Source organism: Limulus polyphemus, unplaced genomic scaffold (genome assembly GCF_000517525.1).
Source record: "Limulus polyphemus unplaced genomic scaffold, Limulus_polyphemus-2.1.2 Scaffold1474, whole genome shotgun sequence".
In the NCBI taxonomy this organism is placed as follows: Eukaryota; Metazoa; Arthropoda; class Merostomata; order Xiphosura; family Limulidae; genus Limulus; species Limulus polyphemus.
In genome coordinates, this window is record NW_013667084.1 from 206311 (window position 1) to 219548 (window position 13238).

At 33.2% G+C, this 13238-nt stretch overlaps 1 protein-coding gene across 2 annotated transcripts in view; it reads right to left on the bottom strand.

The window, feature by feature from the left end:
* LOC111086835 (biorientation of chromosomes in cell division protein 1-like 1) overlaps nt 1–10414 on the bottom strand; it is a 20876-nt gene extending 10462 nt beyond the window's left edge. Inside the window, exons 1-3 of one of the 2 annotated variants that reach the window (XM_022391331.1) lie at nt 10293–10353; nt 9910–10158; nt 5166–5297 (exon numbers count right to left, since the gene is read on the bottom strand). The gene's annotated coding sequence lies outside the window, so the exon portion shown is untranslated. Of the gene's footprint in view, nt 1–5165; nt 5298–9909; nt 10159–10292 lie in introns of both variants that reach the window. The other variant, XM_022391330.1, reaches the window with a different exon arrangement.
* Between the last annotated feature and the right edge of the window lie 2824 nt (nt 10415–13238).

Consider the following 13238-nt stretch of genomic DNA (forward strand, 5'->3'; position numbering starts at 1 on the left):
ATTCTTCAATGTTTGCTGCTTTACATCTTGGAAGTACATTTGACAACGCAATTACAACTTTATTCTTATGATTTTGGTGCATGTCTGTTTTGTTTGAATGTTGTTTCTCTGATAGCATACAATAAAAATATGATCACCAAGTCAATTTTTTTTTTTCACAGTCATTTTAAGGATAATACAAAAATTGCTACCATATCGAACTTCAAGTTGCGTACAAACCCAGTAGTTAGGATTGCAACCTTTTTTAAATTGAAACAGAAGATGCCCTGCATCTTTATTTCAAATGATGAATATGACATCCAAAAGGATGCCCTACATCATGGGAGCCAAACATTCTAGAAACATCTGGCAAAAAAAAAAAGATTCACCAATTTGGATGATGGATTCTTACAAGTTGTGGGATAAATACTGACACACATTTGTAGTAAATTTTGTAGAAAATATAAGATACTACCTTATTTTAGAATGTTTAGCATAAGAAAAAAAGTCAAATTCTTTAAAATAGGAGACAAGATGTCAGAGGATAAATACAGGAAAGAGAAGATTGTCCTTTGATATAGGAGGATGGGTGGCAGAAGTGTTTTTCATACAATTTTAAAGAAAAGTATCGCAAAACGTGATTTAACAAGTTATTAATTAACTGAAAATCTTATGGGTTTAGGTTAAGAGGAGGGCTACTAGAATGGTGCCTGGGATGGAGTGGTTGTTATATAAGGAGAGGTTAAGATCTCTGAAATCATTTTCTCTTGAAAAAAGAAGAGTTAGAGAGGATTTGCTTGAGGTGTTTAAGATTGTAAAGGGAATTGATAGTGTTGATGTAATGGTTGTCCTTTGTAACAGGTTGTATTTAGATGTTGTGGAGGCAGTAAATTTAAGTGAGTTTAAGAGAAAGCTTGATAGATATATGAATGATAAGGGCTGGCTTTGAGGTTTTAATATTTAGTAATTTTAGTTTGGTTTAGAAGATGAGACATCCCAGATGGACCAATAGGTCCCTTGTTGTCCCTAAACATTATGTTAACAGTTTATCTACTCTTGCACCTTTAATTTAAATGTTATTCAATTATCTGACACCATTACCAATACTTTGGCCAACTACAGGAGGCCAAATAAATACTACATAGGTCCTAGGTATGGATCTAAATGGTCTCCCCAGTATAAAAGTTAACTGGTACCTATTAGAGGATGACAATGTATTCCAGAACGCTGGTACTAGAGAATATACATATCTATTAATTCATTAAACATTATCATTATTTTTTAGTCAGGTTTGACCTACTTTACAGTTTATCTTATGTACCTATATATCAAGTAAATTTAGAATCAGAAGCAGAAATCATAATTATTTTTTTAAACTGCGACCTAACAATTGTTTGTTTAGAATGTTCACACAAAGCTCACAAGAGCTAATTGTCCACAGCCATTCCTAATTTTGAACTGATAGACTAGAGGGAAGGCAGCAAGTCAAAAGTATCCACTGTCAACTCTGATTGACTGAATAATGGTTTTATAATGTATTTTATCTTTTCTATCATTTGGCAGGTTCTGTTAATAAATTTGGTGAAAGTAATACAAAGTCCAATTCACATAATGACAGAAAATTAATTTCAAACCTTTCTACAGGCTACATTCACATTGAAACAAGTTGTAGGCCTAAGTTGAGATAACGTTTTCACTTTTGACAGGAATGCTGAAACTAAGATAACTATGACCAAGTTGGCTTTGAATAATAAACAAACATAAAACTCCTCGATTGATTAACTTAAAAAGACTACAAATACTCTAATGAATGTTTCACACTATGTACTTCACTTTGACATTGATATTAACTTACTGCTTTCTTGTATTTATAACTAATGCACACATACCTAGGTGTTAGTTGAAGCTACTAGACTCTTGATATCCTTGTGAACTTTCCAGGTATTCTAGGCCTATTTTTACGAATGTACTTTTACCATTATGTAATGCACTCTCTTGCAAGGACTTAAATTACAACAATTAAAATACAAAAATTATAGTTTACAAAAATAGATGCTGATCTTCAATCTTGTAGCACACCCACGATCCCAAAGTGAAGAGTGCACTTTTGTGGCAATGTGATGCAAATCATGAACACTTGAATTCACAGTCTGTACATTATAAACATTAGGCTACATCTGGCCTACAGCCTAACAAGCCTAAAATTATTTATTTATTGAAAGAACATGTTCATTTGTTCATGGCAAAGCTACTAAAGCTATCTGTCATCACCCATAGTTTTGAGTTGCCAACCACAGAGAAGGAAACCGGCTGGGAGCACCCACTGCCAACTCTTGAACTACTGTTTACCAATGAATAGTGGGATTTACATTCATTTTATAATGGCACCATAACTGAAAGGGTGAGGAGTTTGGCACTGGATTTTAAAACCATGACCAAAAATAAAAAGCACAAAGTAAAAACCCATGAGCACACACAAGCTCAACTCATATAATGTTTGAAAGAAGGATTTTTAGAGGTAGAAACTTAATTTTTTGCCACCAGTAATACAGTATTGCATACAGAAATTCCAACATAACTGGTCTGAATGCCACTGTGACTAAGAAACAGATGTATAAGTCCTTCAAAATTTAACAATAATACATTGATTACAGGCATAATTTATTTAAAATTAAAAAACTTGACTGCACTGCAATACGAAAGTCCCTATAGTTGCACAACTGTGATAATACTGCACACATAGAACCTAGATATATTGATTGCAATGAAGCAAGAAAGTTCCTGTAGCTACACAACTATGATTATATTGTACACTTAGAACCTAAATTGCACTAATTTAGTTTCTACAAAGCTCTATAATATGTGGGGGTAGCATGACACATTGGACTCATAGTCAGATGGTTGCGAGTTCAAGACAGGCATGTATAATGATGATGTGTCCTTGAGCAAGGCACTTTTACCCTAATTGTTTTGGTTTACCAAGCTATTAGCTAGAGGTTAACCTTCAATGGACTGGGAAATGTGTTATAATTCTCATCTGTTAGTGCCAATTTAGCCAGAGTTCAGCACTGGATCCTATGTGCCATATTGGCATAGGAGTGATACGACCTGACCATTACTATATTATGTGTTCATTAGAATTAATTGATCAAACTTTGGTAATTATTCAATACTTCAAGAGTCCCAAATTTCTGGGATTAAGGCACAGAGCTGAATTAACACCTTTTACATATACATATAACACCACAATTCTTATCATTAGAAGAAAAAAAACGAATACAGATAACATGAATATTGCATCAAGAAATATAAATCAAGTACAATTATTCATCATTAATGTACTTCGTATTACACAGATTACTAAGAAGAAATTAGTTTCTACCTTTGTTTAAAATTCTTATTGTTACAAATATTAACATACAGCACTGTTAAAAATTCAAAAACACACGAGTCATTCTCACTGAGTCACAGTTTTTTTTACTGTAGACTTCAAAAGGCCAAGAAACTTGGGTGTTTTCAAAAGTTGACTAATTATTCTTCATGCGACAAAAGGCTGAAGATTAAATAGTACTGATAATAAATATAAAAGAGAAATACATATTATATGAAAAGGAAGTGTTTGTTGAGGTAGCCATGACAACCAACCAAATCTGATTCAATAAGGGTGTGACATTAGGCAATGTAGGGACAGAAATAATGATATAAAATTACATTCACTCAAGGGACAGCTATCAGGAAGATTGCATTCCCTCATGTAAAGTTGCATTTTTTCATGAATTATTTTTATATTTAATCCATGCAATATGTTCTTTCATTAGTCATAACTAAAAGAATACGGACGGACCTTGCATCGGAAAAGCCCACTAAAAAGATGAAATTCCTCAGGCAAGGTTAAATTATTTGGAAATGGAATATTTCGATCCCTGTATTGGAAATGTCAAGGCCACCTCAACACACACACTTACTGTTCATGTGATATGTACTTTAATATTTTCACTCCTGAGGAAGAATAGTGCTTTTATAATTTACTTTTTTTTCCTGGTGATCCTTTGTACTCATTCTTTCATGATGAATACTTTTTTCAGCAGCTTTATGATGTTTTATGACATGACAAATACTTTAGGAAGAAACTCACCTGTCTCTGTGATTTGTCATAGTTTACCCAAAACTAACAAATATGATTGGAATGCACTTTGCTAGATATCAACATTAGAAACTGTTATTGTACAGTGAGAATTTGGTATCATGTGATGAATGTTTTACCATCTTGATGCCACAGTACTAAGATGACGTTCAACTATCATCAAATCCCAATTTTTTGTCTCCTTAACTATTGAATTTTCGGTAATGCAGTGCAATTCAAGCATTTAATTTATCATTAATGCAAATTAACTTTTGCTCAGTATCGAGATACTGCTCATTCTAATGTATGTAGTTTACACTTCTATGGGTATGAATGAAACTATGGAAAAATTTGTGTAAGTACTTGACACGCCTTTCTGCTTGGCAATTAGTGGAATCTCATAACTGATTAATCACAGGGCTCATTAACCGATTTAAGTTCATCTAATTCTCATAAGACTTGGATATTTGAACCACTCGAAAGTAGTACTAATGAGAAACACTAATTTAAATTTGTTGATTATTTCTGTGAGTTGTGCATCAATCAACAAAACTGAACAAACTTGATTTAAATGAAAATAACAAGGAATTATAATGACAATATTTTGGTTACTTGGATAGTTGGAATACAATAGTAATAATTGGAAACATTAATTTTGATTATTTTCATAACATTAATTGATTTAATTATAATTTCAATTAATCGATTATTTTCCATTGAACTAATTGATACAGTTGATTATATTGATTATTCGAGTTAATGGCCCAGCTCTACCTTTTTGTATAACACAAAATAACCAACTAATCTCTACTCACTTGTTTGTCCCAAATTTTGGAATTATCAATTCATTTTGTGTTCTTTTTTTTATAGGTAATCATTGTTAAAGTTTCACTAACACTTTAAAAATATCTGAAACAATGAATAAGCAAAGGCTTTAGATAATTTTATTTGTTACAAGGTATTGAGTATGATGTTACATCATGCTATCTTTGATTTTTAAGTGTAGATTTAAGACTTTCTTGTAACATTTCATAGATGCTATCTTACCACAATATTTACTCACCTTTAATTCAGGAAATAATATCGCTATGTGAGAAATTGGATCTAACCATGAGTCCTATTTAACGTTCGTAAACAAACTCCAAGTAGTCTAATCGCATAATTCAAGACTTCATTCTATCAGGAGGTAGAACCCCTATGTTGAGAATAGTATGTACTTCAAATTCATTTTAACACTAAAAAAATCTTAATATGTTTGATTACTTTTAATGTTCTTAAGCTCTCAAATTACCAACTTATTTTTATACGATTCACAAGTGGTTTGGTCCATTGCATCATATTGAGTAATTTCATGATTCTGTATGTTATAACACCCAGTGTACGTAACTGACCAAAATACTTGGGTATATTAACTCATTTTCTAGTAAAATACATTGGGGATCCTAGCAGCAAACGGTGAGAACACCCAGTGTACGTAACTGACCAAAATACTTGGGTATATTAACTCATTTTCTAGTAAAATACATCGGGGATCCTAGCAGCAAATGGTGGGATTAACTGATATAGAAATGGTATTTGAAATGTTTTTAAAAAAATTTGTGTGACTCGTATGTCACAAACCCACACATTTGGTGCACGAGTACTTTAGAAAAATAAGTAAAGGTAAAGTCGATAATTGTAGAGTAAAGAATTCGAATATCTACTCTGATAGAAGAAAGGGTTCAGATATTCCTGCCAGGCAACATCCTTCTCTATCAAGAAATGGTGTAATTGGCTGTTTGCTGTGGCTACTATAAATCATTGAAGGTTAAAATGGGCATGTGACGTGTGTGAGAGAGACCACCCTATATAAGAAAAAAGGTGTAAAATAATCTACTCCATTCTGTGACTAACTGATGTAATGACTTACAGACTTGGTACTTGCGACACTTTTTTCACTAAACAGAAACCTACGATGACTTAAAGAATAAATAGTAAGAAAAAAAAGGAAATGTACACAGGGATGTACCCAAGGTTGAAACAAGGCCTGAACTATTCATAACAGTCAATGCGTCTTATCCACCAAATGAAAAGTGCAACAATTATGTCAAAACAAATGTACCTAGAAATAAAAAAAAAGGAATAGTTAGTGTGAATATAAAGATGGTGCTCTGGTATTTGATACACCCAAAGCAACAATTTCACCCTGTGATAATGCATAATGGCAATATCTACAAGGGATCATCTACCCATATGAGCACAATCTAGTTCATAATAATTCAAGGTGAAAAGCTTTTGTGAGGATAAGTAACAACACAAAGGATAATGACTTATAGGAAAGAGTTCAGAGGAGAGCTACTAGGCTGATCTTAGAGATGGGAGGTTTCTTTTTTACAGTGATAGGTTAAGATCTCTTAATATATTTTCTCTTGAATCGAGAAGGGTAAAAGTTGTTCTAGCTTATTGAAGTTCACAAGATTATTAGAGATCAGCAGGATGAAGACCTATGATTTCTTTGAGATATATTATGAGTATAATAGGATGACAAGACATAATTTTAAGATTTGGAAAAGCTAGGCTCCAGTTAAGACAGTTTTATTTTTTCAACAGGGTGCTTGACTTATGGAATGCGTTGCTGTTGGCAGTAGTAAAGGCCAGTACTTTATAATAATTTAAGAAAGGAATTGATAATTTCCTGAACATTAAAGGGTGGGTTTAAATTTTTATCTTTTCGTGGTGTGGATTGCAAAGACAGTCTCGAAGGACCAAATGGTCCTTTGATATCTGCTGCTGTTATATCACATTGTTTTAACACAAAGAGGTAGCTAACAAATAACTAAATAAGAAGTTTTCAAAATGTCTGTGCATAAAACGTCTTGGATTATAAACACTCAGGCTAAATGCAAATAAAACTGCACAACAGCAGTCACAGATGGAATAAGATCTTTAAGTGTGGAATACAAATTATAGTATCTTAAAATTATGTGGAGATATGTACTGGGTTTGTATTTTGATGTTATCCTTGTAATTTAACATTTACTGATGTCGAAAGTTAAAGGAGAAAGGTTAAGTGTGTTTGCCAATGCCGAATATAACTATATTTGCATATACTGGGGTACAAATTTGTGTCTGTAGAAACTAATAAAGTTCATTGAACATACACGATATATGGTAAAACATGCGACTGTTACTAAACAACATAATTTTAATATTTGACAGAATAACTCACTCCTTCAGTAACATAAGTAGTTATGAAAACATTAAAACCCAGAAAAATGGATTGAAAATTTTAATTACTTAGCCAAAACGTTTCGCATAAAAATGAAATACGACATTGCACTTGTTTTCATGATTACGTTTTTTAATGAAAGCAACAAATTATAAGATCATGGCAATGTAATTAGTTCCAAATTGTAATTTCCTGAAGTGTAGCTAGATCTATCATTAAAAAGCAGCTGACATACACGGTGTTCAACGAGATGCAAGGTGCAGCCACATCATGTTACATCCTTAAGTGTTTGTAGATTATGCGTAATATTATTATCTACCTTGATCTTCCTTCTGTGTTTAATGTTTTATTTGCAATAATAAAAATATAAGTAAGAACAAATAATTTTACCATTTGCCTTAAAAGAAGTGATCTATCTGTGTTACATCTGACGAGATTATGAAATACAGCAAGAAAGAACAAAATGCAAACACTTTATGAACACAAAAAGATTTTAAAAACATTTATCCCCTTTATTTCACCTATAAGCTAATATAAAAACAAAAAATCTCACAAATACAAGGCAGTGTAAATGTTTAGAAAGTTCAATATTTCTGTCGGACTGTTTAAAATCTTTTAAAGATAAACTTAAAACAATCTTTACTGATGCAAACTTGAACTAGTACCTCTAGAACACAATTGAGCTACTATGCCTACCAGAACTGCTTTTTCTTTTAAACTAATTATCCAGTAACTTCTAACTAACAGTATTATAAGCTCATTTGAAAGTCACAAGATGATGATAATCAGAATACTGGATCTGGTGTGGGATTAAATATATGGTTTAATTTAACATACTCTAATTGCAAGAAAATTAATAATTCTATACAATTGAACTAAAGAGCATTGTATTTTAAAGAGAACTTGAATTCAGAGCCCCAGCTAATTGAAACATTTTGGCCTATGGGCTCAAGCTTCAAGTAAGTACCTCTTCTAATACGACCCTCAAAATAAAAGTTTTTATCGAAACACAGAAACCCCACTGTAAGCGCAAATAACCAGTTAAAAGTGCCCAAAATGCAAACATCAACTGCAAAAGCTCTCCTTTGACAAGTAATACTCTGGCAACTAGCAAGTAAAAACCCAGCAGTCTGCAATAAGACTAATTTGAAAATAAACTCTTTTTAAGAATAATTACAAGCTTTAGTTTCACAAAACTAGGTTATACAATAACCTTTAAAGAATTTAAAAATAGCACATGTACTAATATATTACAAGTAATTATTATTATTATTATAAATCACAGAAAAAAAAGGAGATTAAAATAGGAAAATGAATATATTGAATTGTTCTTATCTGAACTACCACATATTAGAGAAAATTTCATAAGCAAAGATGTGTTTTAACGGCTTATCCTTTGAACTTTACGAGGCAGAGAAGACACAATTTAAAAAATAAACCTTTCAGTAAGAACTTATATGACAATCTTGTTCAATTGATTTGCTGGTATCTGTAATGTAATGTCAGGCATCTACATTTAATAAATGAAACCATTTACAATTTTGATAAATTTAAGTTTTACTTGTTAATCTGTTTGATTTTTTCATGAACATAGGCCTAGGTAAACTTATCAATAAAACATTTTTATCAATGTTGCTGTAGGCATTACAAGTAGAGTGCATTATCTATACCATATCCATTAACTATATATTAAGGTTAAACTCAGGTGCGTTTTACAGTGTACACGCTTTCACAAACCAAGCGTTCTGATTTTAGATGTTAGTTCACTTATTCTGTTGCTATAAGTTATTATGTGGGTAGAAACACAACCCTTTCAATACCAAGATTTAAGTGTTTTTACTAGCCAATTAATACGCAATTTTGTTTGCCAATATCCACCACCACCATTATACAAATGTTTATTTTTATATATTCTTTTAACATTTATTTTGTATATTTTCTAAAGAATGCTTGGAAATTCTGTTTTATATACATGCTCAAATATGTGTTATCAGATTCTTTATGGATATTTTTGTTTCCTAACACACTTACCTACTTCTCTGAAGAACCTAGTCCAGAAAATACAATAAAATAAGAATTTTGTTTACAACTATAGCTTATTATTTACATTGAAAATTCCTCTTAAAAACAACAGCAAAACACTATTATCTGTGTGCTTTATTTATTTTATTTTTGCAATGGAGAAGTTTGAAATGGTTATGGTCAATGTTTTACGAAAGAGCGATTACATTCAGACAATTTTTGTGTTTCTCTATATATTTTAAAGCTTCCTTTATCCATCTTAACATAGTATTGTGCTCCTTATTCCTTCTCAAACACTAATATAGGCTGTTAATTTCATGTCCCCTCTTACCTTTGAAACACTATTTAAATTTAACACAATTCGAGATTATGTGTGTGTATGAAAAAATTTAGGCAGTAAAACATTTCTACATAAAGTTTTCTTTTCCTTTACATATAAGTTATTTCTGGCCTAAGACTGTTTACTGATTTAGAAAAAAAAAAGAATGCAACATCAGTTTTTTAAATTTAAAAATAGCATCATATTTGCAAAAAAATTTTTTGTTTTCAAAACCCCTAGATACCACACTATACTTACCGTGAAACTGAAAGAAAATTAGATATAGATATGTACTCGCTTAAAATTTGATCAGCGAGTTTTGAATTGGAATTCTACTATGTTCTCCAATCGCAAAAATGCAAGCATGAAAAATTCTACAACTTCTCTGTTTCCTCTCAGAGCAACCTCTAGCTCTTGGCAAATTACGTTTTCAGTTTTCGATGATACAACATCTAGTCATTCTAGTGTCATGTTGACGGTAGAGACCCAATGCCCTCATCTAAATTGCTAAAAATAAAGAACTGTTGTTAGGCTTGCAAAAGATATTATTAAAACGTAATTAAAAAGTTAATGTACATTCCATGAGAACTATTTTCTTAAAATTCTTGTTAAATTCAAAAGTTGATATATTATGTACTTACCATTATCATTTCCAGAAATGTTTACTAAGCCTACTGGACCCCCCTTTTTTTTTCTCCTTTTCTTTTTTTTTATCTAAACGCTCTTAACTTTATAGTATATAGCCATGAAAATTGTACACTATTGCCACGAGAGCGCGTTATAAGCAATTATTGTTAAGGCTTTCCAGTCCTCGCAGAATGTTGCAGCTTTCTTCTTCCTTGTCCCCCAGTAGATCAGCGGTAAATTTACAATAGTAAAATCCGGGGTTCAATTACCCTTGGTGGACAAAGCGCATATAGTCTGTTGTGTACAGACTATATGAATACGTTCATTCGAAGGAATCTTGAAATAGTAAATATTTATAAAGAACATGAGTATGTTATTTATATGATGTAGTTTCTGCTGTTGCTAGTGGTAGCGCACATAGCATTTTAAGTTGCATCTAGAGAAATATGAAATGCAAGTCTAAAGAGGTTATGATTTCATTGTATGGGTCCCCTTTTAGGCCACATGTAGAGCATTGTGTTCCTTACCTTAGAAAAGACATTGAATTGGTGGGAAAAGTTCAGAAGAGGGCTCCTGTGATAATACCTGAGATGAAAAGATTGTTATACGAAGACACGTTAAAACATTTGAAATTGTTTTCTCTTGAAAAAAAGAAGAGTGTTGGGGAGGATCTGATTAAGGTGGTTGAGATTATTAAAGGAATTGATAATGTCGCTGCATCATTATTTTTTCTTCGTACTTAATGGTGAGAATGGTAGGACACAAATATAAATTTTCACAGAGTAGGAGTCAGCTTCAACTAAGTATTTTGTCTTCTAACATGGTGGTTCACCATTAGAATCAATTGTCTTCAGATGTGAAGATGCAATAAATTTAAAGGAGTTTAATGGTTCTGGTTTGTTCTTCATTTCGCGCAAAGCTACACAAGACTTATCTGCGCTAGCCGTCCCTAATTTACCAGTGAAAGTCTAGTGGGAAAGTAACTAGTCATACTACCCACCGCCAACTCTTGGGCTACTCTTTTACCGATGAATAGTGGGATTGACCGTCATATTATAACGACTCTACGTCTGAAAGGGCGAACATTTTTGGTGGGACGAGAAAATTTAAGGGAAGGCTTGATAAATACTTGAATGATGAATGCTGGCTGTAAGTGTGTATCTTTTTTTGTTACTGTTTAGTTTTATTAATTTAGTGATAGGACAGCCTAGACGGACCAATAGATCCCTTGTTGGCCCGAATTAATATGATATATATATATATATATATATATATGGTATTATTTGTTTTGTTTTTCTTTTTGTGGTGTTCCAAATTATCACATTGGTTAAAATGTTATAAATACTGTTACGACAGCAGAAGTCACGTGACTCTGGTAACACGTGATGAGTTTCTAGAAAGATCGTGGAACATCACGAATAATCCAGTATTTGCTAGACGCCCTCTATTCCTGTATATAAGCGCGCCAGATAAGGCGAGCCAATTAATCGGAACTGGAAAAGCAGACAGAGAGATTGAATATATAGACAGATAATCGAGTCAAGCCGTAAGTAAAGTGTGTAAATCATTGTGAATTATAGCGTGTGTTTAAGTTAAAGTGACTGTAGAAATTAAGTGTAGGCATTGTCTCAAAGTTTCTGCAGTGTAAGGTCTTTCTTCTGTGCTCTCTTCAGTTCCTATAGATCTATATTCGGGATTTCACCTTTCGAGACTTGCAGGGGTTTGATGTCTTGCTTATTTTTCTTCTCTTGAGCTCTTGTGGTGACTGCAGATGCCTCATCAGTCTCCTCTCTGTCTGGTTCCTGCAGACTTCTACTGTCTGGTATATTGATGATTACCAATTCATAGATGGGTGTCTTCATACACATGGCCTCAAGGTCTCCCATATTGTATGGAGTGTCCACCTTTATTCTTGCTATGGGAAACTTTCTCAATGTCCCATCAATCAGCGCACACAGATGTACCTTGCCCGTCATCTGGTCGTCAGATACTAGACTGGTTCTCACTGCTGCATCCAGTATCTTGAATACCTTAACTTTCTTGTAACCAACATAGCCTTCACCTACTGGCATGTTGTGGTTTTCTGGCACCACTAGATGTTTGTTGCATGATCCAATCATCACTGGCACTGTTGATCCATTTGATAACTTGAGCTGATTATCAGCTGATAGCACTTTCTTGTGGTGAATCTGACAAGTTATCTCTATTATGTTTCTTTTGGCAGCAACATCCATGTTAATACTCATTCTTTTCCTGTTTCTTGCCCACATCATCTTTTTGGGTAGTTCCAGCCACTTTACATTGAAATTTATGTGGCTGCTTGTTGGTGACAGACTTGCACTCATTCGCAGTGTGCCCCATTTTGTAACAAGCAGAACATCTCTTCTCCCTTTTATCTATTGACCTACTTTCACCTTTGGTGGCATCCTGCTTCTGGTCAGCCACATCTGGTTTCTACTTTAACTGGTTATTCTTGGACTTGCCAGTTATACTCCTTCCTTGGACTTCCATATGCCGTTTTGCCAGCTTGACCATCTCGTCCACGTCTTTTGACGCTCTCTCTTTTAGAAACAGTGACATGTCAGTGGAGCACATGATCATAAACTGTTCATATATTAGTAGATCTGCCAATCCTTCAAAACTATATTTACACTTGGCTGTGTCAGTCCACCTTATTAAATATCACTGTAAACATGGCACAAACTGAAATGCAGTTTGTTCAGTGTCAGGTTTGACTTCTCTGAAATTCTAGTGAAAGCCTTCCTCGGTAAGTTCATAGTATTTCAGCAAGCCCACTTTTAACTTGTCATAGTCCATGGCATCTTCTGGTGTCATGCCCGCATACACTTGTAGGCCTTTACCTGTGATATCGGGGCTGAGACAAACTGTCCATTTGAAATTTTGCTCTTGTGATCATCTAATGAAGTTATGCTCAGCAGTCATCATATTCAGGATAGTCG